The sequence below is a fragment of the Paralichthys olivaceus genome, chromosome 8, assembly GCF_024713975.1.
Source record: "Paralichthys olivaceus isolate ysfri-2021 chromosome 8, ASM2471397v2, whole genome shotgun sequence".
NCBI classification, from domain to species: Eukaryota; Metazoa; Chordata; class Actinopteri; order Pleuronectiformes; family Paralichthyidae; genus Paralichthys; species Paralichthys olivaceus.
Window position 1 is genome coordinate 15,699,332 of NC_091100.1, and position 7,862 is coordinate 15,707,193.

Below are 7,862 nucleotides of genomic sequence, written 5' to 3' on the forward strand. Positions count from 1 at the left end.
TCTCTGCTCAGTGAGTGATTAACCAATGACCTGTGTCAGGAAGTAAGTTAAACTAACACCCGGGCCACACTGGATGAGGGAGCGACACATGCACGTCACTTAACAAGGTTTTCATTGTTATTGCAGGAGTGAAGGATGCACAGCTTGATACTGTAGTGTCCTGGCATGTAGTTGTGTATAAAGCCATACTTTTAGGAAATACTGCAGTCATACCAGAAACTTCATGTAGCAGCTAATACAGCGAACACGGTCCCTGTATGAACAACAGATGCACGTGAAACGCAGCAGATCGGCGTCACAGTCGTCACGCGCTGCACATGCACACAGTGCCGCCCGGATGTCAGTCTAACTCTCTTTTAGGTTTCACAAACCCACCTTATCAAGAAAGAGGCAGAATGCTCAGTTAAAAGCCAATCAAATGTTATAGAATAAAGTAAAAACTACTATACGATATCATCACACAGCTGGAATAAAGTAGGATCAGGCTCAAAATAATTCTATATAATGTGTCTTTTTAGAGAGCAGCTCTGGCAATTGAATATTTTTTGTCCATAACGACTTTAATAATGGCCTCATTTGAAGCATTAGAGGCAGAGACACCTTGACTGTAACTCACTAACTTATGCCTCCCAGATATGTCTCTGATGATTGGACAATCTGTTAACATGTTAAAGTTAACCTGATAGCTCTCTCTGTTACCATGGAGATTTACCCCTATAAATCTGACCACAAATAGCTCGACTCAGCTTCGTGATACAGGCCCCTGAGCAGATGAGACAGAGTTGGCGCAACTCCGTTAGCTCAGCCTTTGTCTGGTTTTAATCTTGAGGCCAAGCTGTGACCCTGGACCTGATCTAAAGCCACGGTTTACCTTCAGCAGTGAACGGGGCTGCTCTGCTCTCTTAAACTCTCCATCTAACAGGAGAGGACAGTGGCTCACTGCTCAGCCTCCTCTGATTCAAACTGTTGTATATAAATCTGGATCTGGTGCTTAGCATCCATCAGCTGTGCTGCGCTGGCAGCACGGCCTGAGGTTGTATCATTGGTGCAGTTTTAACTATAATCATGCTAAGAGACAGTGCAACCCACTCTCACTGTAACGTTCACTGTTCAGTCTCTCTCTGTGTGTCTCAGCTAACGTGTCCTGACACAAAGCTGGACCCAGTCTCCCACTGTTGAGGTTCTCTGTTATTAAGCTGATGTTGTATTTTACTAACACACGCACATGCTCGCTCACCCCTGCTGTTAGCGTGCATTTCCATCCAAACACCTGACCGGGCGATGGTGCCACGCTACACCTCTTTAAAACCAATCAACCCAGATGTGCTTATGACACGTCTATGTGACTTGTGTAAGGAAACAAATTGATTACCAGCCCACACACACACACACCATTCTACACAGCAATGCTAGCTACTGCCAACACTGGCTTTATGTGTATATTAGCTTGCTGTGTACAAGGCCAGCGCTGTATAAAAACAGCTAGTTCATAGCGTGTACCTGCGCTGTGCCTTGGCACAGAACGAGAACGTGTGTGTGTGTGAGAGAGTGTGCGTGTGTTGTCGCCACATCTGTAAGTAAACCAAATATCATTTTCACTATGCAGTCATTCAAACCATGTCAGCTTGCCTGGATGGGGGAAAAAGCCTCCTGTACATACAGATAAACCGCAATTAGCAACGCTGTGTTTTAGGTTTTTTTTTGGTTGCCCCCTCCGCCCACAGCTAGCTCACAGAGAAATGCCAGAGCGAGAGATATGTTTTGAATGAACTGACAAATATTTAAGGATTGTACTGGGGCTGGGAGGGATGTGGGTTAGACTGGGGTTTGTAGATTTTGGGGAGATACAGATCAATGCTGTAAAGTATATCGATTGCATGTTATTGTCACGCTGTAACTGCTATTGTTTTGGGGGTTTTTGTCGGTTGGGGCGGGATGCACAATACTTTATCCTTATTTATGATTTTTACACATATAGTCTGTATTTTTTTTGTTTTTGCAAAAATTTCGACTTCATTGTGTTCTTAAGGAAAGACACACTTTTTTTTGCCTTTTCTTTCCATCAATTTTTGCAATATATGTTTTCACTTTGGACCCGTAACTAGATGACGAAGAGCAGGGGGAGGAGAAGGAGCTGTATCTTTATCGGCAGACAGTGTTTGTTTGAAAATGTCCTTTTTCCCCTCATTCATGTGCCGTGTGTCTTTCTTTTCATTTAGCAGTGTGAGCGAGCAGTGAGCGTGTGTGTGATGTTTATTTGTTTACCAAAAGTCTTTATTGATGGTGATTATTATTATTATTAGCTTTTACTTTTGTTTGTTGTTTTCTAGATTTGGATTATTATGATTACTATTATTACTGTTTTTATTATTATAATTGTTTTGTTATTATTATTATTCAGGGCAAAGATGACACCAAATTGAACAAAGAAATGAATGGGTAATCCCAGAGAGAGAGAGAGCATCTAAAGGTTTCTTTCACTGGCGGGGTGGCATCGCCATTTTCTCACTTTACGCTGTAGAGTTTTTCCACCGAATTTAAACCGCCACGTAAAGATAACCTCTGAACTGAAAGTCTAATAGTATTTTTTTATTATTTTTATTATATATTGTTTTCCTTTTGATCAGATATCATGATCAGTTTATTTCTTGTTACCCCGGTTAGGGTCATAAATCGCGTGCTGTTATTTTATGCTTTCCCCCTCCGTTCATCCCTGCCCACTGCTTTTTGGATTTTATTTTGTATTTTATTTGATGATTATTATTTTTTATTCTTTCTGGTTTGTCTGATGCTGTAGTATTGAGCTGATTGGTCTAATGCCAGAGCTTGTTTTTTTTCCTTAATGCTGAGACTGTCGTGACTGATGTTGCACTTGTGATGGGTTTTATTTTGTTATTTTCGTTTTGTTTTGTGTTGCAGATTTGGGGGATTGTTGTGCAGAGAGGAGAATATCGGGTGTTTTCCTTATTGACTTAGTCACAGCAGTTATTTTATCAATCATATAGATCTGTGGCACAGAACAAGAAAATGATTCAACAGTGTATTTTTCTCACTGATATTTATTTATTGGTCATTTGTATGTTGTTTTATGTTTGTTTGGTTTTTTTTTTATGTGTATTGCTTTTTTTATGTGGGGGCAAACAAGACTCAAGGTAGAGGAGTGGTCTCTCTGGTTGACATTTTACCATTGTGTACAGAAAAGCAAAATGTTGTAATCAAAGTCATCACACTAACACATTTTCTACAAAGTAACAGGTGAGAATAGAAACCTGCTTCATATTAAGATGCACCGTTTCCATTATCACCCTCTGAGATGGTCCGACACAAAGCGCTGATGCTTTCAAACCACAGCACAGCGTATTTGAACTCTGTATTGTTTGAAACTTTGATGGTTTTTAATCAGTAATGAATGAATGCCGACTACAAAGCAGACTAGATTTATTTCTTTTATTTTTTTAAAGGTTTAATGTATTTGAGCTGATGATAACTACTACAATAGTGGACTGATTGGCTTGTTATTAACCTGCACGCCCTCTGTTAGCGATGTGGGACTCACCTGCTCTAACGTATCATTGAGGTTTGTTGCTTGGTTTTTTTTTAAATGCCGTTCTCTGTCTAGATTGCATGAATTCGCTAGTTAAGTTAGCAGGGAGGGGGGGGTCGACTTCATTCACCGCTGTTGCAGTCCAAAAGGCTTCTCGTGCGTACGTCACCTCAGATATATTGTCTCGACAGTTGTATCAGTCCACACAGCTTTACAGCCCGATTCTTTTATGAATTTTGTTTGATTGTTTTGTTTTATTTTGTTTTTGGCTGTATTTTATTCCCCCCCCAGTGTCATTTCAAACAGAATAAATGCCATTATATTGTGAATACCTCAGGATTTTTTGGAGAAAAAAAACAATAAAACACTTAAAAATAAAATAAATAAAAACTCGTAAAAAAAGTCGATGGGTCATGGTCTTTCTTTTCCAACTGGGTGTTTCGTGAAGAACAAAAAAAATTGAAATGTGTTTATGAAACAAAGTGGTGCAGTGGTCAGCAGCTAGAATGTTGTGGGTTAGAACCTCGGTTCAGCCAGGACCTTTCTGTTTGGAGTTTCCATGTCTTCCTGTGTACTCCGGCGTCCTCCCACAGTCCAAAGACATGCGGGTTATGTTAACTGGAGAGTCTAAATTGTAGGTGTGAGTGTGAATGGTTGTTTCTTCTCAGACTGCAGAACATCTACCATTCAGCGAGGTGGCAGTCTCCACTGTGAAAATCATTAACAGCCAAAAACCTCAGAAAATAACATGCCCCTCCCACTTTATTTGCTGTGACTGCACAGTAAGGATGAAATTGGACTGAAGTGAAAAATGTAGAAACTATTCACCTGACAAGTTTCTCTCATGTTTTATATACAAATGATTGACGACACTAAAAATGGTAAATGCAGTTTAAATATTCTCCACACTTCCGCTTGTAGTTTCCAATGTTGTCCACAGCAGGGAGCACCACTCCTTCACTCACTGTTTTTGTAACCTGAGGCGATGCCTTCAGGTTGGTATTTTCACATCTGACATTTTCAAACTTCTGTTAAATAATCCTTCAAGTCTCGTCCAGTGGAGATTGATTGGGTTGGATTTTCAAAAAGTGTGTTTGTGAGTGTGAGTCCCTGAACTTCTACTTGCCTCATTCATCGGTATAGGTGACCCTTACTAAGAGAAAAATCAACTCTTTCTGTTCAGCGCTGACAAGCTGATGTGCTCAAACACGCCTGGATAAACACAGTCTCATCCCTCCTCCTCTGCTGTGGCTTCTGCACTTTCCCCCTCAGTGAAATTTACCACATTAACCTGTATGACTTGACTTGACTTGACATGACATGACTCTGCTTCAGCTCCTTATGCAACAACAGAGCATGTAGATTTGAACTGAGCTCACTTTCTCTGGTATACTTGGGGCTGTTAGGGTATCCACATTGTTGCAGGAGAAAAAAGATGTGATCAGCTTTCACTGAGGGCTTTGTGAGGTGTGTGAGCCCTGAAGTCAGCTGCAGGAAGCTGCGTTATTCTATGTGAAGTGGTGTAACAACAGTCTGTGCCCTGTGGCTGCAAAAATGAACCAACAGGTCCATACACCTTCCACTGTCAAACATGTTTTATTAATTCTGCATATTTCAGTGAAAAAGAGGGAGTTTACGTTAGATTTTTCAACTTGGGCTGCTTTTGTATTTCTTCATATACACACAGATCTAAAATAAGATACTTCACAGAATGAAGGATACTTTTATTTCATGTTAACTGCAGCTTGAGCTGTTGAAAGTACTTGTAGCACAGTTTTAGGAGGTTACAACTTAAACTTTATTTTTAAGGCTCTATTCAAAAATCAGTTACTAAGTCTTTTGCAAATATCTTTTTTTTTAAATTAAATACTATATAATAGTGCCAAAACACAACTGCACCAAACACAGAACAAAAACAACTAGAATGACACTCAGTAGAGCTCTTTCCTCTTCCAAGGTGCAACAGTCCCCCAATGAAACCACATTTATATTCACATATCCAGAATTTCATTTAGATCTGCACCAAATTCAACTCACTGATAAATATCAGTCCATAATCATTTCTGACTTGTCATCAAGGTCCATAAATTATCCTCCGAGAAAACAGAAAGTGAAAAAACATCCACCCCCTGCTCTGAATGCGTACCAGAATTGTATGAGTTCTTCCTTCACTCATGTCCCACCCTTCCACAGAATTTCAAGATTCAAGTTTTTATTGTCATTCCAAAACGTCAGGTACATGAGAGGGAGCGAAACTAAGGTCCCAGGAAGCAACATTGCAATAGAACAATAGAATCTAAAACTAAGTAGAAGTAGCAAATAAATACAATGAAATAAAAACAATAAAATAGAATCTCAAACTAAACAATGATAAAAACAACACAATTAAACTCATGCAAATGAGTACAGACATAGGAATATGATCATAGATATTCCAGATTTATTGCACTTAAAAGAGTCTCTGGTGTGTGGGTGGATGACAATCAGTTGTATAATCCTGCTAACTAACCAACAGATGCAAATGAGAACCAGGGGAGGATCCAGGGGCTGGCCAGGGGGGCACTGGGTTTTTTTTGAAGTATAAAAGAACAAAATGTGCTAGAACTAAACATTTTGAGAATATATTCAGTCGTACATGGATAATGTGTCCCTCTGCAGTCCAGTCATAAACATCATTCAACACCACAAAGTGCATCTACACTACACATTATAGTGTTAGTGTGTGTGTGTGTGTGTGTGTGTGTGTGTGTGTGTGTGTGTGTGTGTGTGTGTGTGTGTGTGCTTGTGTGTGTGTGTGTTTCATTCATGCTGCAACACGCTGCCCCTATATTTTCAACAGCCCATCTTTGGTGTGTGTGTGTGTGGGTGGGTGGGTGATGGAACTACAACAGGATAGGGGCTCGGGGGTAATGACAGGGTTTGAAAAGAAACTTTACACCTCAGCAAAAAAAAAAACAATAAACCACGCCTCCCTCCACTTCTCTTCCCTGCAGATCTGTTTCTCTCTGTCTGCTCTCTCTGACCATATATGGTAGGAAATTAAACCAAAAGCTCATTGGTGGATGAGTGCAGGTATCCATCTGTCCTTGTTTGGTAGATGTGGTGACTTACCTTAGGTCTCTTTTGCTTCTGTGAGATTTAATTTGTGTTTTAGAGAGAGAATACAACACTGGAGAATAGAGTCTATATATACTGAAGTATATTTGTGCAGGAAATGTACTCATTGATTTATATTTATAAAACAATTGAAACTTCAATACAAAAACATTTCCCAGACAGCAAATGAACATGTTGATGAATCCTCTTAAGAGTTAGTTCCTGTCTCCACTTTTTGACAAATCTCCACCTTGGACACATCAGCAGTGCCACACCCCTGCTCCTGTTACAACAATGAACACATCTCAACATACTCCCTCAGCATACTCCGTCTGTCTAAAGAGGCTGAGGCTGTTGATTATTTTTCAGAAACTTTAAGGATCAGAGGAGCTCATGTTAATGTTCCTTTGCTTTTATTAGATTTATAAATGTGCCCATTTTTTAAAGCCATGTAAAAAAAGAGCTTTGGGATTGTACACAGCTGCCACCATATCCAGATGTGATACCAGAATATGAAAATACATATTCACAAGTTATGTGCAGACATTCAGAACAACACTGCAATAAATTACTATTTTCATTATTTCCATTTATAGTGTTTATTAATCCCTTAAGTGTTTTGGTTGTGAAATGTCAGAAAGATGAAAAAAGTTCAGTGCAAGCTCCCAGAGTCCTTTATTGTCCAAGTACTGAATAGTTATAGGAGGGAACATATCAAATATAAAAGTTGACCTGTGGCAATAAAAAACTAAATTGAAATTCAAAAACTGTTGCTAATAGATTTCATGTTGATCAACTTAATCGATGTGTCCACCAGTTTTAGCTTTATATATATATATATATATATATATAGTATAGGTCTATTTATATTTATATATATATATAATATGGAATATTGATCCATGTGTGTCTGTGTCCACAGCCCGTTTATTATTAGCAGCAGAACTTTATGAATGTATCTCAACAATAAAATCTTCTTGCTTCTTCCTTCTTTCAAATTCATATTGTCAATGCTGCCTTCAGGGACACCTGTATTGTCTGGAAAAATGCCTTTTCTGATCACTCCATGTAAAAGTGATAACAGTTCATTTTTGAAGTTTTGTGTCCAACTGATTAAAATGATTGATGTAAAAAAATTAATTAATCAAGGCAAATCACTATGGAAAAAATGTAAAGACCTTTATTGCTGTGACTAAAGCATGACAACGTTTTTTTTTTTAAA